This window comes from Salvelinus alpinus, chromosome 8 (assembly GCF_045679555.1).
Source record: "Salvelinus alpinus chromosome 8, SLU_Salpinus.1, whole genome shotgun sequence".
Taxonomy (NCBI): Eukaryota; Metazoa; Chordata; class Actinopteri; order Salmoniformes; family Salmonidae; genus Salvelinus; species Salvelinus alpinus.
Window position 1 is genome coordinate 32669862 of NC_092093.1, and position 20555 is coordinate 32690416.

The 20555-nt window shown below is 43.3% G+C and overlaps 1 protein-coding gene across 1 annotated transcript in view; it reads left to right on the forward strand.

Moving 5' to 3' along the window:
- Window positions 1–20555, forward strand: part of LOC139582984 (solute carrier family 35 member F1-like) — a 122628-nt gene that overhangs the window by 99562 nt on the left and 2511 nt on the right. The window lies entirely within an intron of this gene.

A 20555-nucleotide genomic window follows, 5' to 3' on the forward strand; every position in this document is an offset into this window, starting at 1 on the left:
AGATGAAAAGGAGGGCGATGAGAGTCAGTGAGGGCAGCATGCCAGGGTGGTTGGGCTACAATGTGGGCCTTCATCTTCCTCCGTCCCGGGTGGGCTGATGGCCATCATTACTGTTAAAGCAGCTAGACCACCAAACACTGCCCATTAGTCACACCTTACAAATAAATAAAGCCCTCTAATCGCTTTCCCAGCTCTGACTCATGTAGTGCAGATTACCGCCCACTGCAAAAGTGAGAGAGAAAGAAAGCGAGATTAAAATGGGTGGCTTTATGCCGTGTAAACCTGTCTCTGCACTCTCTCTTCCACCCCAGCAATCCTTTGCTGTGTTAACTCTAAAAGTGGCTAGGGACATGGCTAATATTTTACTTGTATTTCTTAGTTATCCGTCTCTTTATGTTACCTTTAAAATGCAGCTTTTTCAAAGTCAATCATGGCCAATAAAAGCATCAACAATGTCTGGCAGATTGCAGTCAACAATGTCTGGCAGATTGCACTTTATTGTGTATACTACTGTACGTATATACAGTACCAGTCAAAAGTTTGGACACACCTACTCATTCTAGGGTTTTGCTTTATTTTTCACTATTTTCTACATTGTAGAATAATAGTGAAGACATCAAAACCATGTAGTAACCAAAAAAGTCTTAAGCAAATCAAAATATGTTTTATATTTGAGATTCTTCAAAGTAGCCACCATTTGACTTGTTAACAGCTTTGCACACTGTTGGCATTCTCTCAACCAGCTTCATGAGGTAGTCACCTGGAATGCATTTCAATTAACAGGTGTGCCTTGTTAAAAGTACATTTGTGGAATTCTTTCTTAATCAGTGGTGTTGTGACAAGATAGGGCTATCTTCTGTATACCACCCCTATTTGGTAAAAGAACAAGTCCATATTAAGTCAAGAACAGCTCAAATAAGCAAATAGAAATGACAGTAAGTCTTTACTTTAAGACATGAAGGTCAGTCAATGAGGAAAATTTCAAGAACTTTGTAAGTTTCTTCAAGTGCAGTTGCAAAAACCATGAAGCGCTATAATGAAACTGGCTCTCATGAGGACCGCCACAGGAAAGGAAGACCCAGATTTACCTCTGCTGCAGAGGATAAGTTCATTAGCGTTACCAGCCTCAGAAATTGCAGCCCAAATAAATGATTCACAGAGTTAAAATAACAGACAACATCAACTGTTCAGAGGAGACTGTGTGAATCAGGCCTTCCTGGTCGAATTGCTGCAAAGAAACCACTACTAATGGACACCAATAAGAAGAAGAGACTTGCTCGAGTCAAGAAACATGAGCAATAGACAGACTGGTGGAAATCTATCCTTTGGTCTGATGAGTCCAAATTTGAGATTTTTGGTTCCATCCGCCATGTCTTTGTGAGACGCAGAGTAGGTGAACGGATGATCTCCGCATGTGTGGTTCCCACCGTGAGCATGGAGGAGGTGTGATGGTGTGGGGGTGCTTTACTGCTGACACTGTCTGTGAGTTATTTAGAATTCAAGGCACACTTAACCAGCATGGCTACCACAGCATTCTGCAGCGATACACCATCCCATCTGGTTTGCGCTTAGTGGGACTATCATTTGTTTTTCAACAGGACAATGACCCAACACACCTCCAGGCTGTGTAAGGGCTATTTGACCAAGATGAGAATGAAGGAGTGCTGCATCAGATGACCTGGCCTCCACAATCACCTGACCTCAACCCAATTGAGATGGTTTGGGATGAGTTGGACCGCAGAGTGAAGGAAAAGCAGCCAACAAGTGCTCAGTATATGTGGGAACTCCTTCAAAACTGTTGGGAAAGCATTCCAGGTGAAGCTGGTTGAGAGAATGCCAAGAGTGTGCAAAGCTGTCATCAAGACAAAGGGTGGCTACTTTGAAGAATATAAAATACATCTTGATTTGTTAAACACTTTTTTATTTACTACATGATTCCATGTGTTATTTCATGCTTTTGGTGTTTTCACTATTATTCTACAATGTAGAAAACAGTAAAAATAAAGAAAAACCTTTGAATGAGTGGGTGTGTCCAAACTTTTGACTGGTACTGTATGTCTTTATTGTTTCTTGTTTGTGATTATATACCTTGGTGATAGAACCTTTACTTGCCTTGAGAAACAAAGCTCTGTAAGAATGTTTTCGGTTGTTGGGTCAGAAAAAGGTTGAATGTCTGTACAATATTTGTCAGGTCTTCTCAGAGAGTTTATACAATGTTTCTCTCTGCCAGAGAATAGTAAAAATACTAGAACATAGTAAAAAATAAACCCTTGAATGAGTAGGTGTGTCCAAACTTTTGACTGGTACTGTACATGTAAGTACTGTATGTAACCTGGAAGTGAGTCAGATACCACTCTGAATAGAGTGCTTTCTCTTTATCAATGAAGACCCACCACTTGTTTTAACCGTGCTTCTTGGGTTGGCAGGCCCCTTAATAAATACAGTACAAAGTGTGCGACAGCCTCCTTCAGCCCAGAAATGCCATTAAGTCCTGAGGTCTGTGTCACTGTCTCCAACCTGCCCTGTGATTGGAGAGCGTGAAGTGGAGCGAAGGGTCTAGCTAGTAGCTACCACACTCCCATCAGCTCACGGCTGTTCCTTCCATCTCTCTGACTGTTGTAATCAGGCCCTGGAGCTGTCACTAAGGGGCATCGTTTCCTCACCACAATCACTTCGCCCCATTCACAGTCCAGAGATGCTGTCTGTTGATAAGGTGGCCCACTCACTTGAGTACGAGCAGGGTAGCTTCTGATAATAACTGATCCTTGCATCAGCAGTCTGGAGGTGGTAAAACAAGAGTGAGTCGATCTTGCAGTATTGTAATACAGGCACAATAAAATCACAGGGCAGAGAGAGGCTTTTTTGTTTTAGCAATTTATTGGGAAATTGTAATAAAACTGGTATTTTCCGGTATTGTTGTACGGTCTAGTGTAGGTCACAAATCCAAGAGGATAACATTAGAACATTCAATGGAACGTTCTGTGGTATACATCACTAAATCATTCACTCCAATCATTTTAATTGTACAACTGGAGCATAAACCTCTAGTCTATTCTGTTGTCAGTTCATTTGTATTAGCTCGCCCACATGCCAGATTCTCTGGGGTATTACCGACCATGAGAATAATTCATTATATTCTTGTCCTTGTTTGGGGGAAAACAACTTCATTGTTCCGTGCTCAGAAAGGCTAGAGAGATTATTACAAATGCTACGAGCGGTAGCAGAATTCAGGAAGTATCCATTGCGGTCTCTCCATGAAATTAACATTTCCTAATAATATTAGACCTTCTCTACCTTGTCTCATTTGTTATGTTGGGCCAGCAGCAGCCAGTGCAATGGAGAGGGGATAAGTACACGCAGTACATGGAGAGGGGATAAGTACACGCAGTACATGGAGAGGGGATAAGTACACGCAGTACATGGAGAGTGGATAAGTACACGCAGTACACAGGCCACTTGTTCTTTACCTTTGTGGATCCATGCAGAGCAAGAGAACAGATAAACAATATTTTTACAAAATCTCTCCCTCTTTTGTTTCTCTCTCTCGCTTCCACTTCTCTCTATCTCTCTCTCCCTCCCTGTCCCTGTAAGCTTCCTCAAGGTGGTCTTGCATTGACAAATAGCCACGTCTACTGCAGACCACCCCAATCAGTCCTCTGCTGATCCCTCTCTATAATGCATGTTCCCCTACCCACTGTGTGGAATATGAATGACTTATTCTATACCTGTAATCCATTGGAGGCCATTGCAGGCAGTCAGTGTGGGAAGTAAGAGAGAAGTGAACTCAATATTGTCATGGCTTCTGGATGCATTTCTACAGCGTCTGTGCTGCTTTGAAGGCAAGAGCTATTACTGACCAGACTCAGAGAGGAGCAATCCACAAAGAACCAGAAAGTGATTGAGTTGTACTTTGGATAATATGTCTGTCTTTTAAGCACTGAAAGAGTACATATCTTAAGGTACCAAAGTCATTCAAATTGCCAGTCTTGGCAGAGAAGAAAGCATTCCATTCAACACCTGAGACATATCTGTCCTTTGGAGTTTCTACTATAGGACCATGCTACTGTGTCTGATTGCTATGATTCATCTTTGAATTATTCAGTTTCTTTATTTCTTTATTTTCTCATTTTGTTAGTCGTCTGATGCCCTTATTGCACCTACAGTCAACGTAAAGTAAACATTAAATCTTGTTCAAATCAAATTGCCTAGGAACAACACAAGCATCCATGTTCCTCGCCAGAACTAATTGCTTTTGAACTCCTAAGGGGAGATGCAGGGAATTGTGTGCTATTATTGACAGTGGAGGATGAATTAATATTAATAGCATTATACTGTAGAGCATCGGGAGGGTAGTGGAGAATGCAAAGGTCTCTAATTTGTTTCAGTATTGATGGAATATTCTGAATTAAGATCTGACACAATGCCTTGGCTGTGATAGATAGACACTGGTATTTTGGCTAAGACATTTCCAGCATTTAGCTTAGCCAGTTTGAATAAATATGCCCTATCCTTCTCTCCAGAAATTAGCAACAACAATATTGTATGTAATGGTTGGTTTATTAGTGCTGTACTGTAAATCGACTGCAGGGAAAGATGAGGGAATAGGGAAGTTGTTGAGGCAGCATTTATTGATTTGGCTTTGGACTCTGTCTCAGCCCACTGACCACTTTGACCACAACTGTAATCTTTGCCTCTAACCAGACTATGAGGAATGAACACATCGGCGTGATGGAATGCTTGTGTCAGCGGGTCACAATATGTGCTTTATGGTACAGTACAATTCTCAGGAGAGCATGCTGTCCAATGTTGAAATGATGGTGGTATCCGGAATTACTTTTCAAAAATACATGTTTGTCCTTGGGTGGAAATCGTCAATCATGAAGATGTCCTAATACTTAGCATGCAGTGCTAATGGTTTGGTTGAACTGTGCTGTGAGCAGCAGGAGCAGAAAAGCAAGATCCTCTACCTCTATCCTCAGACAGTCATATTTGATTCATATTCTCTAAATGTCTCATGTCCTCACAGTATAACGAAGCTGGGATGCATTCAAATGAGCTGTGGCTGATGTAATGTAATGCTATCTCTACCTGCTGTGACCACGGTAGGAGGAGGCCATGGCCTGATGGGAATCTAATCTCTAAACTCTCATGCAAATCACAAATCATAATCCCAGAACAGAGCAACAAGGGAAAGGTACAGGCAAAGGGCAACCAACAATAACACACCATCTGCTTAAATGAAAACAGCTATATTTGAATTCTCCCCGAAGATTTTACTACATTAGATGATGAACAGTGGTGGTGAAAGTCTTTCTCCTTTTCCACTCGCTTCTGAGTTTCTATCACGGTATGCAGGGCTGTAGCCGTGTCTCCAGTAGGTTCATGTCAATTAGAGTATGTGGAGATGTCACCATGCTAAGTAGAATGTATTCCTCTCAGTTTCCAGTTATGGCTTTCTCCTCTCATATATTCTCCTTCCCTGCAAAAGCACTGTCTCCGTGCCTGTTACTCCACATGTTAATAAAAGTCTTGACTAGGGCTGTTGCGGTGACCGTATTACCGCCACACCGGCGGTCAAGAGTCATAAAGGCAGTCAAATTCTACATGACCGTTTAGTCACTGTAATTAGGCTTCTCTATGCTCTGATGCTGCTGCTGGTCATTAGTAGCCTATCAAACTTGCTAACTGCCTGGTACTCAGCATTCCATTGTCCCTGTAATTACTCTGATATCAATGCAAATGTGTTTGAAAATCTGATCAAACACTTCATGAGAGCCCATGAGCTCATGTTGCACAACATTTCTATAGGCTATGCAATTGCGTGAGAAAACAGAGTGATGGCCGCTAATAAAAACATGAGGATCCCATCAGCTTTCTATAGGCTAGGGCTACTATATTTATTTCTCAACTTTCCTAATATTAAGCACATTGCTTCTCTTTACGACAGGAGTACAGCCTACCTGGCTGACATGAAAATGAACCACAGGAAAAGCGTCCTCCATTCGCTATTTAAGTGCATAGATTACATGTATTTTTTCCCGCTGCCTCTGTTTCGATTCAGGTGCATGATAATGGTACATTCTAAATCGAAACAAATGTCACACATATATTATTTAGTATATGTAAAGACAAGATGAAATCAAGAAAAGTCTGGTGGGTGACAATTAGGGTTGCAAAGGGTCGGAAACTTTCCGGGAAACTTTCCATGGGAAGTTACCGGGAATTTTGGGAAGTTTGCTTAAATTCATCAAAAAAGTTAGCTTATAACAGTGAACCTTTTTTTGTGGAATACACATAAGGCGATTATAGGTCTTGTGGCATATTTTGGTTAAACTATCCCCAATTCAATGGCATTGCAACCCTCTGCATGCACAGTGCATTCTGCCATCATATGTACAGCTGATTCTCAAGATCTTGCACACTAATGAGATGCTATTGAGCCCACACTACTACACTGTCTGAGCCAAGGACTACATGCTTTCTGGTAAGTTTTGATTACAATACTGGGTGGGGTGAATATTTTATATGACATGCATTATTTTTTGTTAACTAGTAAATAGTAGCCTACAGCAAAGTGTGTTTAAATCATTTCTAACTTGTTAACAATTTCTACTAGTTCGTTTTTGCTACTATGTGGGTTTTAGCTTGCTTGAGCCTGCTAACTGAGGAGTGTTAATTCACCTGTTTCCATACATGTTTCATTTTAAAACAGTTATCTTACAAAGGAGTTGTTTAATCTAACTGCTTAACTATTTATCTGTATATAGAATTGTATTTTTTTTTTTTTACTCATTTCCCCCCTAATCTTTACAGGAAAATGCCATGGGCACTATCTGATGTGTGGAGACATTTCACTGCAGCTTATGTAGAAGGAAAAGCTGTCTACATTTGCAAATAATGTGCCAAATCATATGTGAAGAATGCAACAAAGATGCAGAATCATCTGGCCAAGTGCATAAAGTTCCCTCAGCGCTCACAACAAGCAACCTCTGACAAAAGTCCTTCTACTTCTATTCAAGGTGAAAATGATGAATCAGATACCTTATTGATAGCAACAGCTCATGGTCCTCCTGGAATCAGATGTTTTTTTGACTCAATGGAGGAACGTAGTCAGAGAAATGCTGATGAATGTCTTGCTTGAGCTGTGTATACAACTGGTTCACCTCTGATGCACACAGGCAATGTGTATCGGAAGAGATTTCTGGATGTTCTTCGCCCAGCATACACCCCTCCAACCAGACATGCTTTATCTACTCATTTGCTGGATGCAGAGTTCAACAGAGCTCAAGTGCAGGTCAAGCAAATCATAGAGAAATCAGGCTGTATTGCAATCATCTCTGATGGGTGGTTGAATGTTCGTGTGCAAGGAATAATTAACTACATCATCTCCACCCCTCAACCAGTATTCTACAAGAGCACAGACACAAGGGACAATAGACACACCGCTCTCTACATTGCAGATGAGCTGATGGCAGTCATCAATGACCTTGGACCAAAAAAGGTGTTTGTACTGGTGACAGACAATGCTGCGAACATGAAGACTGCTTGGTCTAAAGTGAAGGAGTCCTACCCTCACATCCCTAAAGCCAAAACCTCATTTGGACGCCTTTCCTTCCAGTTCTCTGCTGCCTGCGACTGGAACGAATTGCAAAAATCTCTGAAGTTGGAGACTTTTATCTCCCTCAACAACTTTAAACATCTGCTATCCGAGCAGCTAACCGATCGCTGCAGCTGTACATAGTCCATCGGTATATAGCCCACCCAATTTACCTACCTCACCCCCCATACTGCTTTTATTTATTTACTTTTTTGCTCTATGGCACACCAGTATCTCTACTTGCACATGATCATCTAATGATTTATCACTCCAGTGTTAATCTGCTAAATTGTAATTATTCAATTTATTGCCTACCTCCTCATGCCTTTTGCACACATTGTATATAGATTCTCTTTTTTCTACCATGTTATTGACTTGTTTATTGTTTACTCCATGTGTAACTCTGTGTTGTTGTCTGTTCACACTGCTATGCTTTATCTTGGCCAGGTCGCAGTTGCAAATGAGAACTTGTTCTCAACTAGCCTACCTGGTTAAATAAAGGTGAAAAAAATTAAAAATTAACATCACACCCATTGGCTGTGCTTTTCATGCATTGAATATTCTCCTCAAGGACATCATGGCACTGAAAACAATGGATACACTCTAGAAGAGAGCCAAGGAAAATGGTTAGGTATATGAAGGGTCATCAAGTTATAGCAGCAATCTACTTCACCAAGCAAAGTGAGAAGAATAAGAGCTCCACATTGAAGCTGCTCAGCAACACCCATTGGGGTGGTGTTGTCATCATGTTTGACAGTCTCCTGGAGGGGAAGGAGTCTCTCCAAGAAATGGCCATATCACAGTCTGCCGATATGGACAGCCCCATCAAGAGGATCCTCCTGGATTATGTATTTTGGGAGAGAGTGGTAAGCAGCCTGAAACTCATGAAATCTATAGCAGTAGCCATTGCACAGATTGAGGGAGACAATGCTATCCTGTCTGATGTTCAGACTCTGCTTGCAGATTTAAGAGAAGAAATCTGTACTGCCCTGCCCACTTCACTGTTACTCCAAGCAGAGGAAACTGCAGTTCTGAAATACATCAAAAAACGTAAAGACTTCTGCCTGAAGCCCATACAAGCCGCAGCGTACATGTTGGACCTCAAGTATGCTGGCAAGAGCATCCTGTCTGGTGCAGAGATCAACAAGGCCTATGGTGTCATTACTACCGTGTCTTGCCACCTTGGCCTGGATGAGGGCAAGGTTATTGGCAGTCTGGCGAAGTACACTTCCAAGCAAGGGCTTTGGGATGGAGATCCAAATGTCAGTCGTGCCAAAATATCTCATCCGCCACCTGGTGGAAGGGACTTTGTGGATCTGAGGCTCTTTCCCCTGTTGCCTCCATCATCCTCCAAATCCTACCAACATCAGCCGCCTCAGAGTGCAATTGGTCCTTGTTTGGGAACATACACACCAAAACACACAACAGGCTGACCAATACAAGGGTTGAAAAACTGGTGGCCATCTGGGCAAATTTGAGGCTTTTTGAGCCTGACAACGAGCCATCCTCAACAAGGTTGGAAAGTGACAGTGAAGATGAGGCCTCAGAGTCTGATGTTCAAGAGGTGGACATTGAGGAGGTCCAGGGAGAAGACATGGAAGCCTGAGAGAAAGACAACCAAAGCTTTAGTTTTTAGACTATCATTGTACGTGTTTTTGGGAGATGTGATGGATCATTGGGGATCATTCAATATTCCCTTTTGTTGTTCAGTGAAATCATCCCATGTGAAGAGTCAACTCATTTAATTAAAGTTCAATTCGTAACTAAATTGTTTTTTACATTTTCTATTGGAAGGATTTAATAATTTGCAATTATGTCTACTTATAAAAAGGTAAAAGGTTTATGTTTCTGTATCCATATGATATGGTAAATATATCCAATGCAAAAAACATCTACATTTAAAGGTATTACTATAAATTTGCGTATTCCCTCTAATTCCCATATATTCCCGTTAATTTCCACGGAAAGTTTCCATCTCTGAATATTCCCCAAAATGTGCAACCCTAGTGACAATATTAGCCTATCACTTGTCAATTGTATGTTATCACTTGTGAATGATGAGAAACAATTAAACAAAGCCTTATTTTTGTGAATTTTTAGAATCACCTCATGTAGCCTAGCCCATAGGCCTATATGTTTTAATAAGGTTAATATCACAACTAAAGTGGCCAAATAACTTTTTTTAAATGAAGCACATTAATTAAGGGGTGTAGCGCCTAACTGTCATACATAAGCAGCTCGTGAGTTTCACGTTTGGGCAAGAACATTTTCACCATAAAAATTTACCTTTATAATAATAAATAAATAATAATAAAAACATTACATGCACAATTGCATTTGCGGTCACTTTTGATAATGGTGGTTTCCGCTAATGGCACATTCACGCGTATAGCCTTCTACATTGTGTGCATTGCTGCAAGTATAATGTGAAGAAATAGCCTAATAGTTTATCAACATTTTAAGGTAAATGTTCTGACCTGTTGCGTCAGCCACATTGCATATGAAGGTGTTTTGATGCTAGTGGTTGTATTCATTTGTGATCTATTGCATCCAACAACTGTCCAAGACTATGTTTGGAATATTTATTTCTCGCACAGAATAGAATTAGGTCAACTTTTGTACTATGGGGGATAGTAGATTGACATAGGCTAGTGCTTTTGCTGTTCGTTAGGCCTACTCATCTTGTTGGCTGACGAAATGTAAATGTGGACAGTTCTTCCAATATGCACCTCGGAATTGGATAAGGACGTGCGCAGTTGCGTCCCGGATGTGTCTGTCTTCATTTGTAGCCTGAGAAAGACCTGATCACGTGACGGAGAGCCATGTGAGTGAGAGGGCTTCTGATAGCGCAGCACGCTCAGGGAGAAGGGCACAATGCAGCACTCCGGGCCACAAAATGCCCAAAAACATTTAGGGTGCAGTAAGGCCACAAAGGGAATGCCGGCGTGAAATTCGAGGCATTATCAAGTGCTTGTCAATTTGTGAATGAGAGACTATTGGAGTGTGCACAGCCTGTGCAAAAAAAAACAAGCAGAGCTCATGCCTTTCAAGCGACTTTTTCCAAATCATCATTAGAATCTCATCATGCGGCCTTACAATGTGTTAAAAGCCAAAACATGTAGCCCAACGTTTGTAGAACAACTGGATTTACATAATTCTAAATTTCTACTTTATTCAGCTTTGTTCAAGTTGTATTCCTCATACTATAAAATAATATAAAATAATTATCCGGAATTATAAGCAAATATTGTCTGCTAAATGAACTAGTGTAGCCCACAGCCATTTGGCATAGCCACATCAGGACAACTCAGTATGCTCTTCTGTTCTTCTGAAATAGACTACAATTTTTGGGGGGGACTATTCATATCATGCTTCTTTAGACCTGCCTAAAATAAATGGATTTATTGTGAAAGTATAGGCTATATTACATGGATTTATTGTGTGGAAGCCAGGAGATGCTAAATGTGTTTATGTTAATTAATGATCGATCAATTACCGTGAGACCGACAGTTGTTTGCTTGACAATCACCGGCTGACGACATTTCGTCACTGCCATAGTCTTGACAGAGCCATTTGCATGATTTGTTTCCCGTGGTCTACATTGATATTGTTCTCAGGACCGTTTACTTTAGCAAATGCTAAATTGAAACCCTGCAGAGGGGGTATTGCTGCGCAGCAATTGGGGGGGGGGGGTTAGTGCCTCCAGAGAGAGATAATTCCTGGTTGTCAGGGTAATGATTCATATTTCAGTGGCACGAAATGGGAAGGATTAATTATGTCGGTATTTGTGATGACTCCCTCTGCCTGCTTCTGTGACAGTGACGTTCATGCGTCATGTATTTGGTGTTGTTTCTGTGAATGTATGGCCAAAATGTTTTTATATCTGCTCTGTTCTGTGTATGGCTGTTATTGTTCCGAGACAGTATTCTATTCATTGTATGTTATTCATCTGTTTTGTTCCTTGGTTGTTTGTCTTGTCTAGTTTGTTTGGTTTCTAGAGGATTGCTCCATATTGCTGCAGCATAAGGCACATCTAGACACTATCTCAGGCCAAAGGCAATCGAGGGGCTAAATAAAAGCCTGGACTTTACTAATTAATCCCTATTTCTCAAAAGCTTAGAACACATGGTAATGGTGGTGTGTGTGTGTGCTTCTCTCTTCCACACTCTATGCTTCTCTCACTCTACCTCTCTCTCACTGCCAGCTCCAACACCCAGGGGTCGTATAATTGTGTACAGTGCGTTCAGAAAGTATTCAGACCCCTTGACTTTTTCCACATTTTGTTAGGTTACAGCCTTATTCTAAAATGGAATAAATTGTCCCCCCCCCCTCAATCGAAACACAATACCCCATAATGACAAAGCAAATATTTTTTTTAATACATTTTTACATAAGTATTCAGACCCTTTACTAAGTACTTTGTTGAAGCACCTTTGGCAGCGATTACAGCCTTGAGTCTTCTTGGGTATGACGCTACAAGCTTGGCACACTTGTATTTGGGGAGTTTCTCCCATTCTTCTCTGCAGATCCTCTCAAGCTCTGTTCGGTTGGATGGGGAGCGTCGCTACACATCTATTTTCAAGACTCTCCAGAGATGTCCGATCGGGTTCAAGTCCGGGCTCTGGCTAGGCTACTCAAGGACATTCAGAGACTTGTCCTGAAGCCACTCCTACATTGTCTTGGCTGTGTGGTTAGGGTTGTTGTCCTGCTAGAAGGTGATCCAGGTTTTCATGAAGGATCTCTCTGTACTTTGCTCCGTTCATCTTTCCCTCGATCCTGACTAGTCTTCCAGTCCCTGCCGCTGAAAAACATCCCCACAGCCTGATGCTGCCACCACCATGCTTCACCGTAGGGATGGTGCCAGGTTTCCAAAGAGTTCAATCTTGGTTTCATCACACCAGAGAATCGTGTTTCTCATGGTCTGAGAGTAGTCCTTTAGGTGCCTTTTGGCAAACTCCAAGCGGGCTTTTATGTGCCTTTTACTGAGGAGTGGCTTCCGTCTGGCCACACTACAATAAAGGCCTGATTGGTGGTTGTACTTCTGCAGAGATGGTTGTCCTTCTGGAATGTTCTCCCATCTACACAGAGGAACTCTGGAGCTCTGTCAGAGTGATCATCGGGTTCTTGGTCAACTCCCTGACCAAGGCCCTTCTCCTCCGGCTGCTCAGATTGACCGGGCGGGCCAGCTCTAGGAAGAGTCTTGGTGGATACCACTGTGTTCTTGGGGACCTTCAATGCTGCATAAATGTTTTGGTACCCTTCCCCAGATCTGTGCCTTGACACAATCCTGTCTCGGAGCTCCACGGACAATTCCTTCGAGCTCATGGCTTGCTTTTTGCTCTTACATGCACTGTCAACTTTGGGTCCTTATATAGACATGTGTGTGCCTTTCCAAATAATGTCCAATCAGTTAAATTTACCACAGGTGGACTCCAATCAAGTTGTAGAAACATCTCAAGGATGATCAATTGCAACAGGATGCAGCTGAGCTCAGTTTTGAGTCTCATAGCAAAGGGTCTGAGTACTTATGTAAATAAGGTATTTCTACTTTTAATACATTCGCAAACATTTTTTAACCTGTTTTCACTTTGTCATTATGGGGTATTGTGTGTTGATTGATGGGATTAAAAAAAAAATACATTTTAGAATATTGCTGTAACGTACAAAGTGTGGAAAAAGTCAAGGGGTCTGAATACATTCTGAATGCACTGTATGGTGTGGTAATCGTGTTCACCCAGGGAAGGGGCTGCTGCCCACTGCAGGCTGCCCAGAGAGGGGGACCAACATTATGAATGCCCATACTCTGGCGACTGACATGGTGCTTCGGCATCCTGAGGGGCTGCCCTGAGAGGAAAGGAATCTACCGTATCTCTGCTCTGTATCTATTGAGCGGTCTGAATGTAAATCTTAAACAGACGTTTATTAATACATAATATCTGTGTTTGTTTTGAGATCAGAAGACTGATCGTGATAACAAGGCTGTTATGACCAGAGGGACTTGAGATGTTATTTCTGCTATTCCCATGACGCCCAGCCTCTTAGCATGTTTAAGAAGGCCCCATATTCACCCCCTGGAGCCGAACATAAAACGGAGCCAAAATTGCATCAAAACACACTCATAAATTATCCCAGAGGCATTGCATTGTAAACTAGTGTCTTACATTTTGATGTTAGCAGGTTCCTCTTAGGATTTTCAAAGAATGTTTACAGTGGGGAAGTTTTAATGTATAATGTTGCCTCCTGCTAATGTTCATTATTGCACTGCAGCAGTCTTAGCTGTAACTCTAGGTTATCTCTAATCAGAGACTGATTCAGAGTCCGACCTGGGACAACAGATCAGTGGAATGTCTGGTCAATCAGCGACATTACCGCTAAATCAATCCATTACCTACCAGGGAGAAAAGAAAACCAGCAGTACTGCTGTACAGACAAGGCTCCGATTTGGGAACCATTGCGATAGACCTATCAGTCCACAGAGTAAGTGGCATGTAATCAAGGAGACGACTAGACCAGAAACACCCAATGTCTCATTATTACAGAACATTTCCCATTTACAGTTTCAGTAGAGTTGTTTGATGATTGCATCAATAGCCCCCTTCAATATAGCAATCAAATCAAACAGTCAGTGGCCTTATTTGACTCTATCAAACCCTTGTTGGAACACTATACTATAGACTATGACCTACAGAGAGCTCCGAAAGTTTTGGGACAGTTACATACATAGTCCCCCCATTATAGGGGACCAAAAGTATTGGGACAAATTCACTTATGTATTAAATTAATACAAATTGAGTATTTGGTCCCATATTCCTAGAACACAATGTGCCTCCAAAATGACACAATACGTTATTTACCATTCATTTATATTGGGCACAACATAATCTGTAACACAACCATAAGAAACAGAAAATTTACATTTACATTTAAGTCATTTAGCAGACGCTCTTATCCAGAGCGACTTACAAATTGGTGCATTCACCTTATGATATCCAGTGGAACAACCACTTTACAATAGTGCATCTAACTCTTTTAAGGGGGGGGGGGTTAGAAGGATTACTTTATCCTATCCTAGGTATTCCTTAAAGAGGTGGGGTTTCAGGTGTCTCCGGAAGGTGGTGATTGACTCCGCTGACCTGGCGTCGTGAGGGAGTTTGTTCCACCATTGGGGTGCCAGAGCAGCGAACAGTTTTGACTGGGCTGAGCGGGAACTGTACTTCCTCAGAGGTAGGGAGGCGAGCAGGCCAGAGGTGGATGAACGCAGTGCCCTTGTTTGGGTGTAGGGCCTGATCAGAGCCTGAAGGTACGGAGGTGCCGTTCCCCTCACAGCTCCGTAGGCAAGCACCATGGTCTTGTAGCGGATGCGAGCTTCAACTGGAAGCCAGTGGAGAGAGCGGAGGAGCGGGGTGACGTGAGAGAACTTGGGAAAGTTGAACACCAGACGGGCTGCGGCGTTCTGGATGAGTTGTAGGGGTTTAATGGCACAGGCAGGGAGCCCAGCCAACAGCGAGTTGCAGTAATCCAGACGGGAGATGACAAGTGCCTGGATTAGGACCTGCGCCGCTTCCTGCGTGAGGCAGGGTCGTACTCTGCGAATGTTGTAGAGCATGAACCTACAGGAACGGGTCACCGCCTTGATGTTAGTTGAGAACGACAGGGTGTTGTCCAGGATCACGCCAAGGTTCTTAGCACTCTGGGAGGAGGACACAATGGAGTTGTCAACCGTGATGGCGAGATCATGGAACGGGCAGTCCTTCCCCGGGAGGAAGAGCAGCTCCGTCTTGCCGAGGTTCAGCTTGAGGTGGTGATCCGTCATCCACACTGATATGTCTGCCAGACATGCAGAGATGCGATTCACCACCTGGTTATCAGAGGGGGGAAAGGAGAAGATTAATTGTGTGTCGTCTGCATAGCAATGATAGGAGAGACCATGTGAGGATATGACAGAGCCAAGTGACTTGGTGTATAGCGAGAATAGGAGAGGGCCTAGAACAGAGCCCTGGGGGACACCAGTGGTGAGAGCACGTGGTGCGGAGACAGATTCTCGCCACGCCACCTGGTAGGAGCGACCTGTCAGGTAGGACGCAATCCAAGCGTGGGCCGCGCCGGAGATGCCCAGCTCGGAGAGGGTGGAGAGGAGGATCTGATGGTTCACAGTATCAAAGGCAGCCGATAGGTCTAGAAGGATGAGAGCAGAGGAGAGAGAGTTAGCTTTAGCAGTGCGGAGCGCCTCCGTGACACAGAGAAGAGCAGTCTCAGTTGAATGACTAGTCTTGAAACCTGACTGATTTGGATCAAGAAGGTCATTCTGAGAGAGATAGCAGGAGAGCTGGCCAAGGACGGCACGTTCAAGAGTTTTGGAGAGAAAAGAAAGAAGGGATACTGGTCTGTAGTTGTTGACATCGGAGGGATCGAGTGTAGGTTTTTTCAGAAGGGGTGCAACTCTCGCTCTCTTGAAGACGGAAGGGACGTAGCCAGCGGTCAAGGATGAGTTGATGAGCGAGGTGAGGTAAGGGAGAAGGTCTCCGGAAATGGTCTGGAGAAGAGAGGAGGGGATAGGGTCAAGCGGGCAGGTTGTTGGGCGGCCGGCCGTCACAAGACGCGAGATTTCATCTGGAGAGAGAGGGGAGAAAGAGGTCAAAGCACAGGGTAGGGCAGTGTGAGCAGAACCAGCGGTGTCGTTTGACTTAGCAAACGAGGATCGGATGTCGTCGACCTTCTTTTCAAAATGGTTGACGAAGTCATCAGCAGAGAGGGAGGAGGGGGGAGGAGGGGGAGGAGGATTCAGGAGGGAGGAGAAGGTGGCAAAGAGCTTCCTAGGGTTAGAGGCAGATGCTTGGAATTTAGAGTGGTAGAAATTGGCTTTAGCAGCAGAGACAGAAGAGGAGAATGTAGAGAGGAGGGAGTGAAAGGATGCCAGGTCCGCAGGGAGGCGAGTTTTCCTCCATTTCCGCTCGGCTGCCCGGAGCCCTGTTCTGTGAGCTCGCAATGAGTCGTCGAGCCACGGAGCAGGAGGGGAGGACCGAGCCGGCCTGGAGGATAGGGGACATAGAGAGTCAAAGGATGCAGAAAGGGAGGAGAGGAGGGTTGAGGAGGCAGAATCAGGAGATAGGTTGGAGAAGGTTTGAGCAGAGGGAAGAGATGATAGGATGGAAGAGGAGAGAGTAGCGGGGGAGAGAGAGCGAAGGTTGGGACGGCGCGATACCATCCGAGTAGGGGCAGTGTGGGAAGTGTTGGATGAGAGCGAGAGGGAAAAGGATACAAGGTAGTGGTCGGAGACTTGGAGGGGAGTTGCAATGAGATTAGTGGAAGAACAGCATCTAGTAAAGATGAGGTCAAGCGTATTGCCTGCCTTGTGAGTAGGGGGGGAAGGTGAGAGGGTGAGGTCAAAAGAGGAGAGGAGTGGAAAGAAGGAGGCAGAGAGGAATGAGTCAAAGGTAGACGTGGGGAGGTTAAAGTCACCCAGAACTGTGAGAGGTGAGCCATCCTCAGGAAAGGAACTTATCAGGGCGTCAAGCTCATTGATGAACTCTCCAAGGGAACCTGGAGGGCGATAAATGATAAGGATGTTAAGCTTGAAAGGGCTGGTAACTGTGACAGCATGGAATTCAAAGGAGGCGATAGACAGATGGGTCAGGGGAGAAAGAGAGAATGTCCACTTGGGAGAGATGAGGATCCCAGTGCCACCACCCCGCTGACCAGAAGCTCTCGGGGTGTGCGAGAACACGTGGGCAGACGAGGAGAGAGCAGTAGGAGTAGCAGTGTTATCAGTGGTAATCCATGTTTCCGTCAGTGCCAAGAAGTCGAGGGACTGGAGGGAAGCATAGGCTGAGATGAACTCTGCCTTGTTGGCCGCAGATCGGCAGTTCCAGAGGCTGCCTGAGACCTGGAACTCCACGTGGGTCGTGCGCGCTGGGACCACCAGGTTAGAGTAGCAGCGGCCACGCGGTGTGAAGCGTTTGTATGGTCTGTGCAGAGAGGAGAGAACAGGGATAGACAGACACATAGTTGACAGGCTACAGAAGAGGCTACGCTAATGCAAAGGAGATTGGAATGACAAGTGGACTACACGTCTCGAATGTTCAGAAAGTTAAGCTTACGTTGCAAAAAATCTTATTGACTAAAATGATATAGTACTGCTGGCTGGTGAAATAGGCTAGCTAGCAGTGGCTGCGTTGTTGACTTTGTTTGAAAGTGTAGCTGGCTAGGTAACCTCTAACTGGCTAGGTAACCTCGACAATTACTCTAGACTACACAATTATCTTGGATACAAAGACGGCTATGTAGCCAGCTAAGATCAAACAAATCAAACTGTTGTACTGTAATGAAATGAAATGTAATACTACCTGTAATACTACCTGTGGAGCAAAGCGGAATGCAACTACTCGCTCCAAACCAAACCGGAAGTGCGTATCGTAAAGGGAGAGGCAATAGAAGTGTTGTTTCTTGTATTATTGTCTTTTGTGTCTTTAGAGGACTGCTTCACCTTAATGTCCCCTTTCCCTTTTCTTCTGTCCTTATTTTGTCCCACTTTGTCCCTTCTTTGTCCCTTCTTCTCTTCTGCCAACTAGACACTCCTTGTTAGCTAGCTAGCTTCTTTCAGGAATGTCGGCTAGCAAGGTGCCGGAGAGCTGTGACTGCACCAAGGGTAACGTTTGTGTTGTCTCTTCGTGTGCAGGGCAAATAAAAAGATTTCAACGAGCAGACCATCAGTTGTGGCAGCGTCCTAATTAAAAATATACAACGCAGAATGAACCACGCTACAAAAAATGATTCCAACAAATGTTTTGAGTCACAAGCTTGATACCCTCAAATTAAAGCTGACAGTCTGCACTTTAACCTCATCATTTCAAATCCAAAGTACTGGAGTACAGAGCCAAAACAACAAAAGTTGTCACTGCCCCAATACTTTTGGAGCTCACTGTATGTGTCATGTTGACATACACTGAATATACAAAACATTAAGAACACCTGCTATTTCCTTGACATAGACTGAGACCAGGTGAATCCAGGTGAAAGCTATGATCCCTTATTGATGTCACTTGTTGGGGGCAACTCAATATAAGGAAGGTGTTTGTAATGTTTGGTATGCTCAGTGTATGTGTGTTGTAATATGAATGATGTATAAATTGCATAAAACTCCATTGACATGCAGACTGTGTAATGTAACATTCTCATTGGAGCTTCTGGCCTTTACATTTTTCGATGCACCGTGTGCATTTGGCCTATTTTAGTATTCACTGTGTACTGCTGTGTAAACACAACTGACTGGTTTGTACTTCAGTGTCACTTTCTGTCTCTCACAACTTCTAATTAGGGTCAGTAGCCATGTATGTCTGTAAATCCATGTCTGCGAAGCCATGTCTGCAGCCCCTTGGTTGGTTTTGTATGTATCAAAACAGAGATTATCCCAGAATGTCTGTTTATGTCACATACGTAGTACAGAAAAACAGTTCTGCATGTTTGTTTTATCCCACAACTGGTCTAGTAATACGTTTTTGCTGTGTATCTCTCAAATGTAGAAAACATGGCTGGTTGAAATATGGTTGTTTGACCTCGTTCAGTCAACTCAATCACAAAATGGTATTACCACCCTGTCTTTTAAGATGATATTTTTTGATTGTCACATGGCAGGTTACCGCTGTTTCTAGGATGTGACTCTTAATAGATGTTCACCAAGAATAGAAATAGACAGTAGACTTTCTGCTTTCAAATGCTCATTACCTCATCCTCTGCAAAATGCATTTAATTATTTTCCTCATTCTTAACTTGAGTTTCTAGACATAATGTAGTTATCACTGTATCACTCAGTGCTCCATTTATACTTAACAAAAATATAAATGCAACATGCAACAATTTCTAAGATTTGACTGAGTTACAGGTCATATAAGGAAATCAGTCAATTGAAATAAATAAATTAGGCCCTAATCTATGGATTTCACATGACTGGGAATACAGATATGCATCTGTTGGTCACAGATACCTTTAAAAAAAAAGGAGGGGTGTGGGTCAGAAAACCAGTCAGTATCTGGTGTGACCACCATTTGCATCGTGCAGCGTGACACATCTCCTTTGTATAGAGTTGATCAGGCTGTTGATTGTGGGCTGTGGAATTTTGTCCCACTCTTCAATTAGTGTGCGAAATTGCTGGATATTGGCGGGAATTGGAACCCTGTCGTACACGTCTATCCAGAGTATCCCTAACATGCTCAATGGGTGACATATCTGGTGAGTATGCAGGACATGGAAGAACTGGGACATTTTCAGCTTCCAGAAATTGTGTACAGATCCTTGCGACATGGGGCTGTGCATTATCATGCTGAAACATGAAGTGATGACAGCAGATGCATTTTACGAAAATGGGCCTCAAGATCTCATCATCTCTGTGCATTCAAATTGGCATCGATAAAATGCAATTGTGTGTGATGTCCGTAGCTTATGCCTGCCCATACCATAACCCCACTATGGAGCACTCTGTTCACAACGTTGACATCAGCAAACCGCTCGCCCACACAACACCATACACGAGGTCTGCGGTTGTGAGGCCGGTTTGACGTACAGCCAAATTCTCTAAAACGACGTTGGAGGCGGCTTATGGTAGAGAAATGAACATTAAATTATCTGGCAACAGCTCTGGTGGACATTCCTGCAGTCAACATGCCAATTGCACGCTCCCTCAAAACATGAGACATCTGTGGTATTGTGTTGTATGACAAAACTGCACATTTTAGAGGGGCCTTTTATTGTCCCCAGCACAAGGTGCACCTGTGTAATGATCATGCTGTTTAATCAGCTTCTTGATATGCCATACCTGTCAGGTGGATAGATTATCAGGGAAGTAAACAAATTTGTGCACACAATTTGAGAGAAATAAGCTTTTTGTGCATATGGAACATTTCTGGGATCTTTTATTTCAGCTCATGAAACATGGGACCAACACTTTACATGTTTATATTTTTGT